Source organism: Nycticebus coucang, chromosome 2 (genome assembly GCF_027406575.1).
Source record: "Nycticebus coucang isolate mNycCou1 chromosome 2, mNycCou1.pri, whole genome shotgun sequence".
NCBI classification, from domain to species: domain Eukaryota; kingdom Metazoa; phylum Chordata; class Mammalia; order Primates; family Lorisidae; genus Nycticebus; species Nycticebus coucang.
The window spans coordinates 127,017,060-127,038,104 of NC_069781.1; the positions used below are offsets into that span (position 1 = coordinate 127,017,060).

Consider the following 21,045-nt stretch of genomic DNA (forward strand, 5'->3'; position numbering starts at 1 on the left):
GTGAATATTAACCTTTATTACCAAAAATAAATCCAGAGAATATGAAAGGCTGGTAGTGTACATTTCTAGTTGGCATAACTGCAAAACTTTTTAAAAATCATGTGACCTTTATGGGAATAATAACAATTAACACAGATTTCATAATGGGCACCATTTCAATTTTTGTTTCATTAAGCTTCATAAAAATATAGGTTTATGAAAAAGCCAGTTCAATTAAAGTATGAACTTTTCATTATTTTTAACACATCTTACCTATTTTTAATTGATGGAAGTGTTACATATTTTGCCAACTCAAGAGTTTTTCACACATCTTTAATTCAAACCAGCTTGATTTTTGCAATGCAAATAAACAGAACATTATTTGGTATTAACTGGAAATCAAATAACGTGATAGTAAAATTTATTAAAGAGATCACAATGCATACATTATTTCCTAAAGAAATTTATTTTATACATTCAAAAGTCAGTAAGTAATTTTTTTATCTAACTCTGGCTAAACCTCACAATTCCTTAATGAGGAAGATACTAATAGTCTACAAATTATATTTTACAAATGAGAAAATCTAACCTTTAAAAAGTTGTGTAATTTGCCTCAGAGCAAGCAAAATTTCAAAATCCTGACATTCGTCCTCTGGCCACTTGTAATATCTTCTCTAGGCTTAGGATAATAAGCAAATTGAGCAGGTGTTGCGTCTTTTTTATCTTTCCTTTTTTATTTGGTTGCCTTTTCTGACATATTGTTGCTGTGCTAGTATCTCCATGAACATAATTATTGAATAACTTGCATTCAACTTTCCATAAAACACAACTCTCTATACTTTCTATACTTTCATTTCCAAGCAACATTTGATACTAGTTATGATCACCCCCTAAGACACTGCAAGAGAGCAAAGAGTCACCTGAAACAACACGGAAAAACAAAATCCTGTTCCTGTGTGCCCTGAGCTCCAGCCTCGGGTCATCAGTTGTTGGCTATGAGGTGACCAGCTATATCTGTATGGTTTATGAGCAGGCCAATTATAATATGTCCCAAATTAAAATTATTCCTCCAGATTTATGTTCCTCATCTATTATTATTATTGCAAAATAAAGTCTTCGTTTTCTACCCAAACTTATTCTTCAATGTCCATGCTTCCTAACTAGGAATTTGGGCATAATCTTCAAATCTTTTTTCCCCATATACCGTCCCTATGGTTGCAGAGTATCCATTCTACCCTCTATGTATCTGTCCATCCCATCCCCTCCTTTCCATCTTTATGGCCTTAACTCTGACCCTCTTTTTCTTTTGCCCAGATTTTAACACCCTGCATGTGTACCTTGTAAAAGAAGACAGTCTCCTCCAAAAGAGAAAGACAGATTTTTTCAGTGACAGGTATAGTTAATCAGGCAGAGGTTGCCTTGGGTCCAGGTTGTCATCAATGGCATTCCTCCTCCAAGGTGCCCAAGGTTACCTTTCTGAAACAGCAATCACTACTTTCTAAAGACTATTGGCAGCTGCCTCTACCTTAAAGCAACATAACTCAAGCTGAGATCCACAAACCCCTGCATGCACTGTGAAAAGGGAAAGATAAACTCTTGGAAATTTATGATGTGGAATAGCATATTAAAGGCTCTGAGAAGTCCTGCAGGAAAGAACACCAGGTAACTGACCTACCCCAGTGTTTACATTTCATTTAGACCCCAAATCCCCCCTTTTCTCTAGACAATCTCAATTGCTATCTTAAGGAATCCGTATTCTTCTAAGCACAGTGGGAGGAGAAACCCTCCCACCAATAAGTTAACCATGGTGCCAGTGCTTCACGGAGCACCACTTTCCTAAACCAATGACACTGTGTTTATTACTGTTTCCAAGACAATGACATGTTCTTGTTTTGTCCTTGTTGAGCATAAAGTTCCTTCAAAATACGATGCGTTTTCCCCAATTTTTCAATCAGAAGAATTTTCATTAATGACTTCAAGACCAAGCCTCCACTCCACTGCCTGCTCAAAGCCTTCCCCCAGTCACTCCTTTGTGAGCCCCTTGTAACGAGTCCTCTTTCTAATTTTGCAGGCATTTTTTTCTCCTAAGTGCGTCTTTCTTACAAGATTACTAGGCCCTTCATCTTTGTACCTCACACAATTCCCAGCATTTAGTAGATACTCAACCAATACTGATAGAAGGTAGATTTCATTGTATTCTGATTCAATACCACACAGAGTAGGTACAAATGCATATTTATATAAACTTTCTCCAGAGACATAGAAGTGACATTACAGAACATGCAACCTGTGCTCTTGCTGCAGCTGAGATAAAAGAATTGTCCAAAGAGAGATGTCCTTGTGTCCCTGCTCTGTCTTGGAAGGCTGGATTCATCTGACTAGTCCATCCAGTGTTTGTTATTACTCCCTCTGCCCCAGCTTCATGTGTATTCACCTGCTTATGTACCTCTTTAGAAAAAGGCAGTCTTCTCCAAAAAAGGAAGTGAGATATTTAATCAATGAGGTATAGTTAATCAATGAAAGGTATTATTGCATAACAGGCATGGTCTAGACATCCACTGTGCAGAGGTTTACAGTACCCTGTGCCTCCAAGAGATAACGGTACTTCCTTACCACTCACTGGTAGGATAAGGTCCACTGAGAAATAGTCACTAGTTCTACATTGCTCTCAAGATGTTGAATTTCAAAGAGTTGCATCAAATATTTTTTAATGATGAGACAGATCTGTAAATGACTCTGCCAATTTCCAGCTAGCAAGCTACTTTACCTCTTCACACTTCCTTTTCCTCATCAGTAAGTTGAAGATAAATAAGGCAGCATTAGAAAACATTTACCACCTTAGTTGGCACATAGCAGGCAATCAATGAAAGTGCATTGTATTTGGTGCTGATTTCTACTGAATGTTAGTTTACAAAAATAAAGAGAGGAACCACTTACGTAAAATTAATAACCAACTCAAAAATCTGTTACTAAGTCTATTTTGGACGGATCCATTTGTCTCTGCCATTCTCCATTTAAATTAAAATTAACATACGTTCTTTGAAAGCCTTCATGATTCAGAAAAACAGCATTCAGAATTATGCATCTGAGCCACACATTTTAATGCTGACTTCTTCAATTTGTTGCCCAAAGTCTAGCCATTTGAGACCTCAAAACCATTAAGGTAAGGTTTGGACAAGACATGAGCATCAATGATGTGGCTCTGTCATAGGAGACTGAGACATCTGGCTGGAATTGAGTGGGAGGTTGGGACTTTCCATATCATTCCCCTGTTGTTTTGTAAGGGAGTAAAATGTATAAGCCAGTTTAAGCTGGCCAGGCAGGGAGCAATCCACAGCTTCCACTGGGGACTGGACCAAGTTCTGCACAATGCAGGCCCGGACTGCAGTGGGGTAAAGACATCAGCTCTCAGGAATGTGCGTCCCCCTAGCCTTGGAGTTCATGAGGCCATTGGTTCGCTTCACTTACTTTCCCTTCCAGAGATAATCATGATCAATTTGCACGATGATTATGGAAAAAATTAAAATACAATTCCCACAGATCAAGTTAATAAAGGCCTTTGAGACTTAGAGCTTCTGGGAGGAGAAAAGTATATTTTTCTTCAAGATGGGAGAAAAAAAGTATTTGAGATAAACCATCATTTAGTTCAATGAAGCAATGGCAACTTCCTTCCCACCCTGAAACTTTTTTATTTGTAGCTTCTTACACCTCAATTAAACCTCTGAGAATCTCTCACCCCTAAGAACAAGTAAAAAATGTAATACAAATTCAAGGGGAAATAAAAGCAGCAAAGGGGATAAAAATAGTCGAAATGAAGAGAAAAGAATATGAATGTGTAAAATACTCTTGCAGTTGAAAAGCCATGTGCTCCTCCTTCTGCTAAGTGATAGGTGCTACATTTTCTAGATTCATTTCTAGATTCTAGATTCAAAAAATCATTCCTCCTTTGATACGTGACTCCAGCCTAAGAGACAGAGGACTTCAGTGAGTTACCCTTTTACTTGGGGGTGTGGGGGCAAAGGCTTTCCTGAGGATCTTACTGAAGGCCGCTGCTTCCTATCCAGAGAGATTCTTGGTTTTTCTGGTTTTGCTTCTATTAGTTTTGTGTTTTGTTCTTTGTCTTTGTCTTTGTTTTGTTTTGTTTTTTGAAACAGCGTCTCACTCTGTCACCTGGACTGGAGTGCAGTGGCGTCAATATAGCTCACAGCAACCTCAAACTTCTGGGCTCAACAGATCCCCCTGCCTCAGCCTCTTGAGCAGCTGGGACTACAGCCATGTGTCACCATGCTCTGCTAATCTCTCTACTTTTAGTAGACACAGGTTCTTGCTCTAGTTCAGGCTGGTCTCGAACTCCTGACCTCAAATGATCTTCCCACTTCAGGCTCCCAGAGAACTAGGATTACAGGCATGAGCCATCCATTGCGACCAGCCACAACTCCTGTTTTTCATTTAAACTTTTCCTGATTTCCTCTTCTTTTACATAAAATCAGATCCTACTTATTTTCCTTCTAAGGACATTTATACTTTGTGCTCCCTAGAAAAAGCATTTGACCTCTTTGGCAGTTGGTTTGCAAGATTAAACCTTGTGAAAATGGTTTACATCTTACCTCCCCTCTAACAGTGTCCATTGTGTATGTAGAAGTGGCCAGGCCTGCCTCAGTGCCCATAGCTCACTGTGTAAGGTGCCAGCCACCAAGTTCTGGCAGGTTCGAGCCCAGCCCAGGCCTGCTAAACAACAATGACAACTGCAACAAAAAAATAGCCGGGCATTGTGGCAGGTGTCTATAGTACCAGCTAGTTGGGAGGCTGAGGTAAGAGAATCGTGTAAGCCCAAGACTTTGAGGTTGCTGTGAGCTGTAACACCATAGCACTCTACCCAGGGCGACATAGTGAGACTCTGTCTCAAAAAGAAAAAAAAGAAGTGACTAAAGCCCATTATGGCAAGGTGAAAAAATGGGAAGCAAACAAGATCATCATTCTAAAGATTCCTCTTCATAACACTACTGCGAAATGGGGCAAAACTACAATCCCAACACAACAGAAGATGGTATGGTTCTTCCATTTACTAAGAATTTTTGTTCTTAGCATCTAAACCATCTTTAAAAAGTAGGCAAAAGGAAAAATAGTTCAAACCACCCGTATTCTGTAACACAACTAACTTTCCCTGTGCACTTTCCTCAGTTTCTCTATTTTGTCTCCCTTGCCTACTTCTGGAGAATCTCATATGCATAAAGACAAAAATATCCTTCTTTAATCATTTGTGCCACCTCAGTTTCTCCATACTTTTCTCATAACTGTAGTTCTGGTCTGGTCTCTAAACCACAACAACAAAATAAACAAACAAAATTCTCTCTGTCTCTTTTTTTTGTGTGTGTGTGTGTGAGAGAGAGAGACAGAGTCTCACTATGTCACTCTTGGTGGAGTGCCATGGCATCACAGCTCACAGCAACCTCAAACTCTTGGACTTAAGTGATTCTCTTGCCCCAGCCCCGCTCTCCCCGCCGAGTATCTGGGGCTACAAGCGCCCGCCACAACACCCAGCTATTTTTGTTGTTGTTGTTGTTGCAGCTGTCATTGTTGTTTAGCTGGACTGGGCTGGGTTCGAACCTGCCAGCCTCAGCGTATGTGGCCGGCGCCCTATCCGCTGAGCTACAGGCGCCACCCAACAAAACTCTTAATGGCTTACACCCAACAAACCCAGAGGGAATAAAATACAACTGTTTTCCAAGATTGACTCAGAAAAAGGAAGAAATATTTTAAGAGGACAAGAATATACTGTTGTGGTGACTTTGTACATTTTTTTTAGTAATTTATCTATTATGTCTTTCCAATGACTAAATAATCTCTTTGAAAATATATGTCAAGTGAGACTCTGTCTCTACAAAAAAAAAAGAAAATATATGTCATCATTTTACATGTGACAGTGACTATAATAAACTGAGTTTGAAAACATTGAGTGAGTACGTGTTTTGGGCCACTAGGTTGGGTGCTGGAGTTGTGTAGGCAGTGCCCAGGCACGGGCCCAGGTGAAGGGGCAGCTGAAAGCCATCATGTTCTGCCCCCTCCAATCCCAACACCCTGGTGCCCGGCACACCAGCCTCAAGGGAGGGCTGTCATTTTGTTACTGATCTGCTCCCAAGAGGCACAAAGTTCCTGCTAATGCTATCTGACAAAGGAAACCCAGGTACAGGGATGCAGGGAGCTTATAATCTAAGAAGATCATTTTAGTAAAGTGTGATAGCAATTACCCGGGAAACAGTCTTTTGGGGATAAAAAGCCAATAGACTCGCGGTGGGCGCTTCCCCCTTTTATAGTCTCTGCATCTGCTCACCTTTGTAGAGGCTACTTTTTAAACAGTGTCTCTACTTCTTCCTTGATTTAACCGGAATCATAATCCGGGCAGTCCCTGAGTTATAAACATCTGACTGGCCTCCAGCTCACCCTTATGAATGGCGGCTATTATAGGCAGTAGGTATAGGCACCTGTTCCAGCTTACATGCAAGTTCAACTTCAGAACAAACCTACAGAACCTATCTTGTTTGTAACCCGGGGACAGCCTGAAGTACTTACCTCCCAAGGCTGCTGTAGGGAGTGGAAGAGCCACACAAAGTGTGTGTCTCACACACTCAGAGGAGATGAGCTCCTGTCCCCTGCCTTCCCACACCTGCTACAGTCCAAGCCTCAGGATGCTGTCCTGTTCAATCCTCTCAACTCCACGAAGGAGGTCAAGAAGCCTTCTTCCTAGGTAAGACAAATGAGGCTCAGAGAAGTGCACACACCCTGCCCCAGGCTACCCAGCAGCTAAGAAATCCTCACGACCTGGTGTCCTCCCATGATGCTAAGGGAGAAAACTCAGAAGGAAAACTCAGAAGTGGGGACTGGAGCAGGGACCCTGTGTCTTCTCTACTTGTCCCCTCCATACCCGGCACTGCACTCAGCACATAGTACCAGTATTTGTTGAAGTGAGCTCAAGAAAGAAGGTTAGGGAATGAGTATTTCTAAGCAGGCACCTAGGATGAAGCACATAAGATAGTGTGTTTTCTCTCTCTCTCTCTACAACTCCTCTGGTGGCCTGGTCTCCAGCTGCTCTTGTGGAAGCCACCCTGCTCTCCCCACTCCCCCCACCCAGCTTTCTGTCACCCTCCAGGGCTTTTAGGGGCTTTTCTTTCCAAATCTCATGAATTGGCTGGAGCTCAAGCTGCTCATCCAAGTCCCCACTCCCACCTGCCCACTGGCCTGCCTTCAGGTTCAACGCCGTACCTGCACAGAGATGAGAAAACCCTGGGGGAAGCTTCCCATCCATCTTCCTGCTGGTCTTTCATTTCTTTGCCAATAAGGCGATCTGCTTCACGACACCCTTCGATATATTTGACATCTGTCATAAAGCCCAGGTCAGGCATATCTGTCTTCTGTTAAAATAAGCCATTCGACAAAGATGCTCCCTCTGCTGTTAGGGCCTCGCTAGAAATAATTATTGACGTAGTGTCCACCCGTCCAGGCTCTTAATAGGAGCCATAAATTTCTGGTCCTGGTTTCCACACCTCTTCTGAGAGAAGTGAGGTAAAACTTACAGAGCCAGAAGGAAAGCTGAAGGGGAAGCTCCAGTTGAAGTGACGGCTTCAAACAAATACATCCCTTTAACGTCTTTCAAAAGTTAATGACTGTGGCAACACACAGCTGTTTCTTTGTGATGAGGCATGAATTTTCTCATAACACTTCACTGAGATGAGTCTTATGTTCACACAGCGCAGAAGGAAGTTGATGAAAGTTTTCTGTGTGGCGGCATTTCCTCTCTAGATTTAGGGAGGGCTCACCCCCCTAGCAAGGTTCCATGTGGGGCAGAGTTCTGAGCATTCCAAGTCTCTACAAATGCTGTTACTACCAGAGCCAGCACCATTCACTTCTGATTCTCACTGCTGCCTTGAGAGGTGCCCATGGAAGAGGCAGGTCTCCGTTCCCTAAAAACCTACCAGTGACAGTTGGAAAACCTGTCCCAATATTTCTAAGACCACTATTGTGCTCAAAGGTGTTTTAGCCCCTTTCACCTTCGGTCGGGGTGGGGTGGGGGGGTGGTCAAGTAGTTATGGCAAAATATGTAAGGTTTCACCCTGGTTGGAAAACATGGCCATATACACCTCTTCCTGTTGATTAGTTAGGAAGAAAAAGGCTGACTTTTCTAAAGGAAGGAGGATTTCAGAAACACATGTGCTGACTTGGCTATATTTTTGTGGAAGTAAGGAATGAGGACTTCTTTTTGAAGATGTTTGCAAATGTTTCCTTTGGAAATATTTGCCACAGAATTGACATTTCAGCAGTTAAGATGCACCACATTGAACAGAACATGTTAGCTAAAAATGTTTTACAGCTTTTTAGGGGGAAAAGAAACTTACCAGGATAGATAAGCATCAAATATTTTCTAGATTAAGGCCAGCTTGGCCATATGAGCATCCCAGTAACTCTCTGGTAAAGGGATGGGGTGGGAAGACTATGGCTTCCTAAATAAAACATTTAAGAACAGAGATTCGAGCAGACAGGAGGGAAGTCCCCAAATATTGAATGCTGGGCATGGTAAAATAATATTTCTAGCTATAACATGTTTTCCAGGTCCTTCTTTTAACCCAACATTTGAAGAGGTGCCAGACATTTTTGTTTATACATACATAACCTGCTTACCCTCTGTTTACATGAGAAATGGATTGTCTTGTTCAAACTGGAAGAAATTGTTGAATAAAATATAAGTGCTTAAGTGTCTTCTTCAGTATTGGGAAGTCATCTATCATTTGGACTTTGAGTTGGAGCGTTCTAAAGAAGAAACTTTTTCTGTACAGTTATATTGCTAAACTACAAAGAGAGTCTGCTGTTGACAGAGATGCTTTAGCAGAATCTGGATAAGAGATTAACTCCACAAGAGGCAGAGGAAATCATCTATTTCCCTTTGCTCAACCCACTCACCTCGAACCACCCAAAACTGTCAATGGATTTGAAATGAGAGGAAGCAGCTAATTTTATGACCAATAACAACATTGATGGTTAAAGATGTGAGGGTAGGGGTAATTGAACTCATGTTTCTAACTATGAGCAGTTTAGTGGCAAGAATCAAAAAAGGCCTTGCAGTCATTTTATTAAAAAAACACTTGCACGCGGATGTTAATAGCAGCACAATTCACAATGCAAAGTTGTGTTAACAACCCAAGTGCCTGTCAATACATGAATGGATTAATAAATTGTGGTATATGCATTCCATAGAGCACTACTCAGCCACAAAAAAAGATGCTGATTAGGTTAGTATCTTTTATAACAACCTGGATGGAATCGGAGACCATTCTCCTGAGTGAAGTATCACAAGAATGTAGAAACAAACACCACATGTATTCAATACTAAATTGGAACTATTCCATCAATTCTCAAGCACATAGATGGAAGCAAAACCCAAATTAAATTAAGTAGGTGGGAGTGGGTGGAGGGCGGGGTACATTCCCAGCTAACCAATGCAACAGTGCATATATTCCGGGTCAAGGGCACACCTGTAACCTTGACTTAAAACATATGAAAGCAAATTATGTAACCAAAACATGTGTACCCCTATAAAAGTCTGAATCTCTTAAAAAAAAAAAAAAAAGCGCCAGCAATGACAACTGACTGGAAATCACCAACCTTGGACATTCTATACCACAAATTTCCAAAGTGAAGAATGGACCATATTATCTCAAGTGCACGTCCATCTCACCACAAAGTTGGCCTTGTACTTCAAACCAGAGTTTGAGCTAGACGAGCATGTCAGTGCCAAGTAAGACTTCCCAGCTCTGCACGAGATGATGAGGCCTCTATTTCTGAACTCAGCCAAGGGACTGTCATCTATTAGCTGGTGGTGTGTGGCAATACAACCGAGTCCCGTGTAAATGGGTGCTAAACCGTGGGCCACCAGCAGGCATTCCCAGATCTGGAGGAGCCCCTCACGTGGGCTCTCTGTCCCTTTCACGTGTGAAGGACCCCCACAGGATGACTGCAGCAAGTTCCACACCAGGGAGAACAGGAGTCAAGCCAGGAGGGTTGCGCATTCTGCACTGGCAGCCATGGGGTGATTGACATACTGGAGAGTGTTGAGTACTTTTCACATCAAGGCTTCGGCACGTTGCTTACCTTGGAGTTTGGGGAGGGGGCACCTATCTCACTCAGTGTCATGTACTCATGGCAAATGTGCTGTGGAAGAATCAGCCCACTTTGACAGATTTGGACGTGCTACCTGATGCCCACGTTTGGAGGGAATTCGTAGCTCTTTTCATATGACTGAATAGAAGGCAACATACTGTTTCTCCTTGAGAAATGGCTGGCCTCCATTTCATAGGTAAAGAGCTGGTTTCCAGTCTCAAGGACTGCTCTGCTATTTGCTCCCCATCCGCAAAGAACGAAACAATCTCCTGTCTACACAGGATGAATTCTCTTGTTTTAGTATGAGCAAGGCTGATAATTATGTTCACGAACTCATCCTAGAAAACGTGCTACATATTTCATTGCTAACCACCACGAAGGTCACCTTAGAAGTACTCCCGTTGGCCATCTGGTGACCGTAATGATTTTCAGCAATGAGGTGTGCTGCACTTTTTCTAGAATGAGTTTGTGAACTTAATTGTCTGCCCTCATACTGCCTCCCAAGGGCAGTCTCTCAAAGCCTTGGCATGCCTCAGTTCTGTGATCGTGATGTTCTCCTTCTAGTCAGAACAAAAAGCAAATGACGCATGTTTGGGTTTTGAGCTAGCAAAGCCCTTCCCCTTGCCTTGCCGCTGTTTCAACCCTGAGACACACACTTTCCCGGTGCTGTCTTCATCTGCTTAAGCCTACAGCTTATGTTTGTAGGTGGGAAAGACCGGATACTATTATCCCGACAGCTGATGATAATATTTCTACATCCATTGTTACACTGCTTAAGCTTCTTCTTCACTTTTGCAGCGCTTCACCTATCATTTTCTAGAAACCATACTCAACATGCCTTAGGTAAAAGCAAGATTCAATACCACGTTGGTGAGAGATTATCTAGGACGAAGCTGCTGAGCGAGGATCTCAGCCTCACTCACCCTGTCTCTCCATTAATGCACCTTTATCAGCCTCTCCGGGGTAACCTGGGTCACTTGATGTTGTTTCAGAACATCTGGAAAAGAGTCCTGGGGTAGAAGGGTTGTTAGAGCTCTTTGTGCGAAGCCCAGGGGACACAATGAAAACATGGATGTGACACTGGTCTGTAAATACTCAGACTGCTCATTATCGGCTTTTCTGAAAATCAGAGGGGTTTGGCTAGGCTACTGCCTTCACAAACCTGTTATGGCTCCCTCACAAGCTTCAAATCCCTTTTCTGGAATTTTTGGGCAATTGAGAAGCCAGCGGCCACTAAGCTGAATATCCATTTTATAGTCCTCACCAAGGCGAGCTCTGGAGGGCCCAGAGTAAGCAGAGGAACAGCAGGAGCAGAAGGGTGACTGCCAGGGCCTGGGAGAAGGGGGACCAGGCAAGTATTCACCAAAGGATGAGATGTTTCCCTTACGCCCAGTGAATAAATTCTGGGGATCTAACATACAGCACAGTAACACGGTTAATGTTGCTGTATTATGTACTTGAAGTTTGCTAAGACAGTAGATCGTAAATGTTTTGACCACAAGAAAGAAAAAAAAAGTAAAGATGTGACATGATGACTATGTTAATAACTTGATGGTAATTGTCATTTCACAATGTATGTATATATGTATCAAAAACCCAGGTCGTACACCTTAAATACATGATCTTTTTTGACAATTATACCTCAGTTAAGGCGGGACGGGGAAGCAGAGGACAGAGCCAGTGTAAACAAGAGCCTGCAAGCGACCCACAAGTTTCCACACAACAAACCTGACACAGCCGCTGTTTGTAGCTATTTCCAGATCAACCGGCAGACATGACCGCAGATTCACAGCAGCCAGCAAATCGATTGTGCTGCCCTTCTTAAGCCTCTTCATTCATGGGCTGCAATACTCGTTTAATAGGTAGTGACTCAGACTTTTCAGGTTTGAAAAGCCCTTCCTCAAGCAACACGAATCCTAAGCAGAGGAACTTCAGAAGTGACTGAGTCATGTGTCTTACGGTTCTGGGTAGCCTTAAAATATTAATTAAGAAAACAAATGAAAGCTTTTCCTTAAGGGGTGCCTGGAGAGTGAAACTGACTGGCCCCCATGCTTAGCCATATTGCACTTTCCTTCTTGATTAGCCCGGGTGTCAGGCGGTTCCTTCAAATGAAGACAATATGCTTATCGTGATGAGCTGTTTGGCCATCTATCTCCCTTTTGTGATCTGCCTCTCATCGAGCTGAGATGCAGCCATTTCTCCTGCCCGGGGCTGAATAAACACAGAGTAAACCCCATTCTCTAAGGAGGCTCTAATGATTCTCCGCAGAGCGTGTGTCAGCTCGGCACCTGCAGGCTTCGGCTCCTCCATTTCCATCGTAAAATGAAGCATCTGTTTCAGGGAGGTGATATCTTTTTATCATCCAGTGTAGCGTACTGGTCGGAGTGGGACGCAGCTCATTTGGTGCACAAGGCTGCAGTGCCACAGGTAACAAATGGTCCCCTAGGAAGTTTCACTCTCATGAGTGGTGAAAAAGGTACAAGGTTGGGCAACAATTTCTGGTAAAAGTTTCTATAGCTCACATCACTTGGACTTCTGTAATAAAAATAGGCCAGGACATATAAAGGGATTGAAACCAGGCAAACCCTTTTATCATCAATGCATTTATTCATTCATTCAAGAAATATTCATCAAACACCGACTAGCAGCCACACCCCATCCCAGGGACTGGGGCTGAGGGTAAATACCTGGGATTCACAGCCTCTGCCCTGCTGGAAGTCACATGGAGCCAGGCATGGAATAATGAATTTAATTATCTATTGAACTAAGGATTTAATTATCACCATGAGGAGTCTCCCAAATGGGATGGTGCTTTGGGAATTTGTAAGGGGAACCTGCTTTGGGAGATTCAGGGAAGACTCCCTTAGGGAAGGGACACTAAAGCTGAGACCTCAAGGGCAAGGAAAAATCCTGAGCTAATACAGAGATGAAGGATTATTTTTCAGTCAAGGTAAAGACATGTTCAAAGGCTCTGGAGTGGAAGGGTGACACTTGGCCATGTTAGCAATGTGAAAAAGCCAGTGACAAGGAAAATGGCTAAAGATGAGGCTGGCGACCTGGACATGGGTCAAATCGGGCAGGGCCTTTAGGGTTGAATTTTATCCTACAAATGTGGTAGGCACGGGTGTGTATAAGTAGGAAAATGGGAAGGCCATTAGAACCAAAGATCTTTTTACCATTTTTTGACAGGAGCCACATGGCACTCTCCTTGCTAAGCACTGTAGACATTCATAGCTTACAGTTACCAATCATTCTAATGTCCTTTTAACACAGAAGTCTTTAGTCCCACTTGGTAAGCAAGGAAACCAAGGTCTAGAGCATTGGTTCTCAACCTGTGGGTCGTGACCCCTTTGTAACAATGAAAATCCATCCTGCATATCAGATATTTACATTATGATTCATAACAGTAGCAAAATCACAGTTACGAAGTAGCAACGAAAATAACTTTATGGTTGGGGGTCACCACAACATGCGGAACTACATTAAAGGGTCACGGCATTAGGAAGGTGGAGAGCCACTGGTTTACAGGGTGAGTGACAAGCCAGACACACACGGCTACAGTGTGTGGGGCCAGCTCTCTGACCCAGCCCAGACCAGGCCAAGCCCAGGCTCTACACTCTGCACCACACTGTCTCCCCACACAGGGAACAAATAAATAGGGAAAGTTGAAAGTTCACATCATGTGTGCAACATTTTACTTTTCCGGTTGTTTGAAACTTGAGACAATTTCCAATGCGTTGATCGATCATATTAAAGTAATACTAACTCAATTGTATCATAATATTGTAGAATTAAAGATAAAATAGTACAGCAGATTCACTTTTTCTCTTAGAAAGAAATCCTGGCAAGGTCTTAAATTAGCACCGAATGGAAACTAAAAGCCCAAGCTCTAGTTAGACTGATCTGGGTTCAAATTCTAGCTTGTCCAGTTACCGACTGAGTGACCTAGAGCAAGGGGAACATGGATGTTGGCACTCAGTTTTGTCCCTGTAAAATGGGCATCTTCACATCTACTTCAGTTAGTTGTTGTGAGCATTAAATGAAATAGTTATGCAAATCCATTTCCCAAGATTCTGGGACAGTCAGTACACATCAGCCACCATCATCACCACCACCACGGCCTTCGTCATCTCCTCCATCACGATAGTCATGATTGCCATATTGTCACTGTCATTCGTGAACTGAATTGCCAGGTTATGAGACATCAAAAAGCCCTTCTTAGTCCCCTACTGAGAGTTCTTGAGCTATTGCAATGTGTTGCTCATTTTCCTGCTCTCACATCATTGAAAGGAATGTGGACTCATGCCCAGCAGGTAGATGAAGATGGAGTCTGCCTAATAATGCCACCCAGCAACTCCAAAAACACTTAAATAACTGCAAAAAGCAATCTTTGATGAAGAGAGCAGGGCTATGGGGCATTCAAAATGTATCTCCTCCTTTAAATAAATGACTACCCTGTTTCCCTGAAAATAAGACATCCTCCGAAAATAAGACCTACTTACAGGAAAGATAAGACGTCCCCTGAAAATAAGACCTAGCACATCTTTGGGAGCAAAACTTAATATAAGACACTGTCTTATTTTCAGGGAAACAGGGTATATCAAATAGAAGGATGCTGTTTTGCTTTGAAAACTGTGTTTTCTGCCATTAGAGGTTTTTTTGACTTTTTTTTTTTTTTTTTTTGAGACAGAATCTCACTCTGTCCCTCTTGGTAGAACGCAGTGGTGTCATAGCTTACAGCAACCTTAAGCTCTTGCGCTCAAGAAATTCTCTTGCCTCAGCCTCCCAAGTAGCTGGAACTGCAGGCGCCTGCCACAAAGCCCAGCTATTTTTTTTAGAGATGGGGTCTTGCTCTTGCTCAGGCTGATCTCGAACTCATGAGCTCAGGCAATCCACCTGCCTTGGCTTCCCAGAGTGCTGGGATTACAGGTGTGAGCCACCACGCCTGGCCCAGTGTTTCAGACTTTGGAAAAATTATTTGAAGCATCAAATTGATCATTTTGAAACAGTAACAAAGATGTACTTGAAATATGTATATTATATAAATATAACATAGATGTTTTATGTGATGCAAGTTGTCCCCAAAAGGACCGAAAAGATCTAAACTGAGGAAGGTACCTAGACAAGGCTACCTGCTCCCTGGAGGGTCATCTAGATTTCACCACAGTACCTGCCACACCCCTCCTTAAGTTGCTTGTAGCCAAGTTTACATGGCAGAGGCACAAAAATCATTTATGAAATAAAATGATGCTTTCAAGAGCCCCATCCGGTACCCAGGACATATTCCACCTTTGATCAATGGTAGCAATGGCACAATAACAATACTTCAGGGTTGCAAAGGCTTTTTAAAATCATCCAGTTTAAACTTCTCTATTTCACAGATGGTGAAACGATGGTCCCAAGAGGTCATGAACTTTCACAATATTTCAGAGCCACTAAATCCAGGACCTACGTGTAAGAGCATGAAGAGGTTGAGGCAATCTGAGATTCTGAGATAACTAGAAAGATCCGGAATGCGCTGAAAAAGCTGTTCCTGTCTTGTGGGACCATCGTCCATCACACTATCTCCACTGGCATTCCTTTCTTCTTGTGGGTCCCCAGGGTTCCCTGAAGGCGGGGACTGTGCCTCTGTTCCCACCATATTCATTCCCAGCATCAGCACAGTCACCTGGCATGTAGTCTGTGCTCAAGAAAATACTGTTGACCTGGATGGAAATGTCTCGGCACACAGTCCAGTGCCAGGGCATAAGCCAAACTGTGATGACAGTCCCCACAGAACCACGGACAGGACCTCAGCTAAATGTTACGCTCCTAACAATGACTCTGAGAGATAAGAAAGTGACAGTATCTAACAAGGGGCCACCTCAAGACACGAGGTAGTGCTGCTCACTGTATGAGCCTGGTGTGCCACATCCCTGCTCAATACGACCTCCTGCCTATCAGAGAGGTAACGCTGTCTATAGTGAACAAGACCAGATAAAAGTTAAAGATTGTTAAAGTGAAAGAATCCCCTGGTTCAGCAACCCAAGGGCTGAACCAAAAGATTACAGCCAGCTCTTCTATATGCCAAGGCACCCTGCTGCCCGCCTGTGGGCAGGAGACCCATTTCCATTGCTGTCCACTTGGAAGCCTCATTGCCAATCCCACCGAGGTTTGTCCACAGTTGTCGTGAATAAAGATTGATTCTCACTCTGATCACAGAGCCACTGGTGCTGGAGAAGTCCTGCGTCTCTGCAGGAAGGCCTCTGTTAACTGTCACTACCCTTCTCTGTAAATTCAAACACCATTTATCAGCAGGTTTGAAGGGTAATGCTTCTCCTCCTCAACATAGTGTTCAGCTGTGGGCCACAAGAAATGGGTGGGGTAAAAGATGTGGGGGTATCATAAATCACTCACTCCCTGTGAGTCTAAATTTCATCATTTCTAAAATAACAATTGTACAACATGCCCAATCCCCACCCAACCAGATGGGTATTAAGAACGATAAGTCACTGACAGACATCTTCCAGAATGTAAAGTTGATGCAATTCTAAACTGGCGTTTTATTTCTAGAGAGTCTTTCGCTAGGTGTTCCAAGGTTAACAACGTGAATACCACCCCGTGGGCCTGCCCTTCAAGAAGCTTACATTGTAGGAGCGTGGTGAGTTTAAAAAAAAAAGCAGAATAGATCAGACACACCAACACCTACTGTTCTGTTATCAAACATTCTTGTAAAGAAATCTAATATGAGAACACTACAGCACATATTAAACAAGCTTTGGTTGATTGATTTGGAATATTCTTAGACAATTTCACTCAAATCAGTATATAAAGTTGTGCATCTTTAGAAGAGAGAAATAAAGAATATATAAATACAGTCTTTTGTGAGACATTCTATAAATTCAGAATGGGCAATCATTGAAATGGATCAGAAAGCTGTCCTGGGTTATGTATGTGCCTCTTATTTCCTGTACAGATTCACTAGATCAAAAGCCTGGCAGATGGAAGCCATGTATCTTCAGCCCAGGTAAAAGACTTGTGTTCATGAAAAGTTGAGGGATTTTTTTCCCCCTTATCAAAAAACAAGCACAGTTGGTATTTTGCCAAAACTGCTTCCAGTGGATTATATCTACACTTGACTCTGCAGTAAGTGCAAAACCAAAAACCTCTGAAATGTATAAACATAAGTTTCTTTCTTGCTTCAGAGTTCAAGGCAAAGAGCAACTTGCACTGACTCTCAGACATCCTGCAGCTTGACTGTCACAAAGATAAAATATATTTATTGTTGCTGTAGCTCAAAATTCCCATTCTACTACATTTGAGCACTGATTTGAAGTTTGCAAAAATAGCATCAGCGACATTGCCAAGGAGATCCTATAACCTTAACGCAAAGTAAATATGAAAGTAGGAAGGAAATGTAACCTTTTTAAAGTTCTCTCTATGCAAATACCATGCAGAAGTCACTGAGGAGGGAACACTCCCACGCCTCTTCATGGCAAACTTGTTATTTTTGATCTTTCACAGATTCCCTTAAGTTCTTATTCACTTGCTGTGATGGTCTGTGTGTCTAAAGGCATCATCTCTAGGTGATACATTTTTTAAGCATCCCATATAGTCATAACTACAAAAATCACAAAAGAAGATTTTCATAAACCTCTGGGTCTATTTAGCTTTTGAGAACCCAAATAGTCACCCTGCACTTTAGCCATCCTTTAAAACAAGATGTATTAACAATAGTGAAACGTGCTAAAACAAGTAGGGCTACAAATCCCCTGTCATGAGACCACCAAAACGTTTATTTGTGTGAGTTTACAGCCAATATTGTAGGGAGTTTGGACTGAAAAAAGACTGGAGCGCAGCAGGCTTCCAGGAATACGTGAGCAGCCAGAAAGACAGAAGAGGATGCTGTGTGTTTCCCAGGCAGTCTCCAGACTGAGCACAGCGTGGACACGAAGGGGCTACTTTGATAGAAGCTGTGATGAGACTCATGTCCAAACCGGGCTTCCTGCAGGCTGAAGTGATGGCATGTGACGCCCAGACAGACACACTCACCACACCCTCCACCGTAGACCTCACAGCGACTCTCCTCCAGAGCAGCCGTGGAGAACTGCTGAGCCCAGGGGAGCCCGCATAGAGCAATGCAGGGGACTGGGCACTCCCAAGAGGTCTTGCTGGGGTCCCTGGGAGGCTCTCAAAAGCCTAAAGACAGGGCGACCATAAGGTGCATGTGCAATTCTAAATTTTACGGCCACCGTGTATGTGAATCCTATTTTCGAAGTTTACATTTAAAATTTGAGCATCATTTCAGAAATACGTGGCAGTAAGTCACCTACTCACTGATGACAAGAAGGTGAGTAAGGAAGCCCATCGCTGTGGTTCCTTTATGTGCGAATATGCCATCAACATTGACACAGCTTTTCTGTGAATTACCATACAATGTTGTAGCCTATCTTAATACAGCTTCTAAGGGCACCTAATTTACTGATTGAAGCCAATTGCTTAAGCACGAGGAGAATCCAACCTCCCTGTCTTTCAAAAGTGTATTTGATAGTCATAAAACCTAAAAATTACAGCTCATCGTCATGTAACGATTGGTGTCCCTAATGATGAATGTCAGTATGTAAGTCTAGAACTTAGCGTTCACCTTGTGATGTACAGTGAAGAATGTAGCCCTGAGTGCTCTGGAGAGCAAAGCCTCTTCCTGCTGTGTGTGCTAAATGTTTGATGAGTGAGTCCATGCTCCCTGGTGTGGGAGAGGTTGCCTTCCTTGCTTAGAGCATTACTCAGAAGAACATAAGTGGGGAATATATCAGTTGGTCAAAGATACAAGTGAGGAACACTTCTGTAGTTCTTTTTGTTTGTTTTTAATGTTTGAAACATCAAAAGTCACTTAGTAACAGGGTAGCAAAGCAGAGGGGAAAATTTCAGAGCTAAATTATTTCTCCCAGCTTCTGGCAGGAGCTCTGATGAAAAAAAAAAAATCTAAATACCAAAACAAGTTTTGTTTTATATGCTCTTAGGCTTGTTTTTGTTTTGCGATGCAAGCGATTATTAAAATTTATACTTGTAAAATGACATGAATCTTTCCGCTCACATCATCCTTGTCCCTTTAGCAGTTAATAAAGAGATGAATTGGATAAGATATCTTCCAGATCCCAATTTAAAAGATAGAATTAGTACAAATATGGATATATTCTAGAAATGAGTGTAAGAATAAACATGTAGCATCCCGTAAACAATACTATCAAGGATTTCTGCCCTGTTGCTAATTCAAAAGCATTTTCCTGTGCAAAAAACAAACAAACAAAAAAAAACTTTCTATAGATGCATATTTTAGCATCTTGAAAGTATGCCTTTGTGAAAAAATTCCATAAACAAAGAAAACCTTTAGATGTGTCAAATTCAACAATCTGTTTATGTTGATAACATAAAACACACTAAGTCAGGAGGTCCAACTTTAAAAATATTTCAAACAGCCCATGACATAAGAAAACAAGTTTACTTCAGACTTTTCTTTTTGATATCAATAATGTGAAAAGATAAAGAAAGAAACTCTTATCAAAATAATATTTCATCTCCTGTGTTTAGGTCTGCTTACAAGTTTAAGAGTATATCCAAAGTTTTATTAAGCAGTTAAGCTTCTAATCTTGACAAAAGATACTCAGAATCAGGCCATATTTGTGGTTAATTTTTTTTTAACTTTTCTGCAGAAACAAATGTATTTCTCAGTCACTCAGATGTGATACTAGATTCAGTAGATCTTGCAAAATATTATGTAAATGTTTGAAAAAACTGCTCTTATCAACTTGCAAGTAGCAAGCAGTGTAGATTCATTGTATCAAATTGGACTATGTGTATGAAAGTCCTTTGTAAATAGTAACTAAAACACTACATGTATGCAAGGTATTCAAACTAAGGGAAAAGCTTCCTGTGCTATGATGATAGTGATAATAATAGCAACATTAATAACAATTCATACCCTTTACTGAGTGATTTGTATTACATGCCAGCCATCATTCTTAGCACTCTGCATGTATTTGCTTATTTATTGCTCACAAAAACTGGTAGAAGTAGACACTATTATTATTTCCATTTCACAGGTAACAACTGAAATCACAGAGAAGTGAATTACCTAAGGTCACACAGCTCATCAGCTTATGACCATTAAAGGAGCTGTTCATGCCTCTTGCAAATGGAGTCACAGATGAAAGCCTTGGCACATAGTTCATGAATCACTGCCTAGTCTCTACTCTGGTGACCCAGTGTATGGCCATGTTTCTTCTGAATTATTGATGTAAAAGCACACACACACACTTATTCAGATATCCGATGATGAGGCAGGTGTCCCTGAACTAACCCATATATTTGTTCTCTTCATTTAAAAATAATGCAAATGAGTCATGTGATTTTCTATGCAATAGGTCTTTCTGCTATAAAGTCAGCCATGTATTAAATATTTGATAAATTAGTGCATGCTTCTTGGTGTGGCAGTATTTGCCTTCCTTGTTTGGTAAATTTCTCAAAGATAGTTGGTTTATGAGGAACAAAAAGTCAACCCAGTTGATCTATAATTCCTTGACTAGGTTTATACCCGGAAGACCAAAAGTCACAATATAACAAAGACATCTGTACCAGAATGTTTATTGCAGCCCAATTCATAATTGCTGAGTCATGGAAGAAGCCCAAGTGCCCATTGACTCATGAATGGACTAGCAAATTGTGGTACGTGTATACCATGGAATACTATGCAGCCTTAAAGAAAGATGGAGACTTTTCCTCTTTCATGTTTACATGGATGGAGCTGGAACATATTCTTCTTAGCAAATTATCTCAAGAATGGAAGAAAAAGTATCCAATGTACTCAGCCCTACTATGAAGCTAAATTATAGCTTTCACATGAAGACTTTAACCCAACTATAGCACAAGACTGTGGGGAAA

General features: G+C 41.8%; 1 long non-coding RNA gene across 2 annotated transcripts in view; it reads right to left on the bottom strand.

Annotated features, from left to right (window-relative positions):
* Positions 1-15,235, bottom strand: part of LOC128579721 (uncharacterized) — a 28,949-nt gene extending 13,714 nt beyond the window's left edge. The window contains exon 1 of one of the 2 annotated variants that reach the window (XR_008378253.1): positions 6,550-15,235. This is a non-coding gene — a long non-coding RNA (uncharacterized LOC128579721). The remainder of the gene's footprint in view (positions 1-6,549) is intronic. The other variant, XR_008378254.1, reaches the window with a different exon arrangement.
* Positions 15,236-21,045: the final 5,810 nt, after the last annotated feature.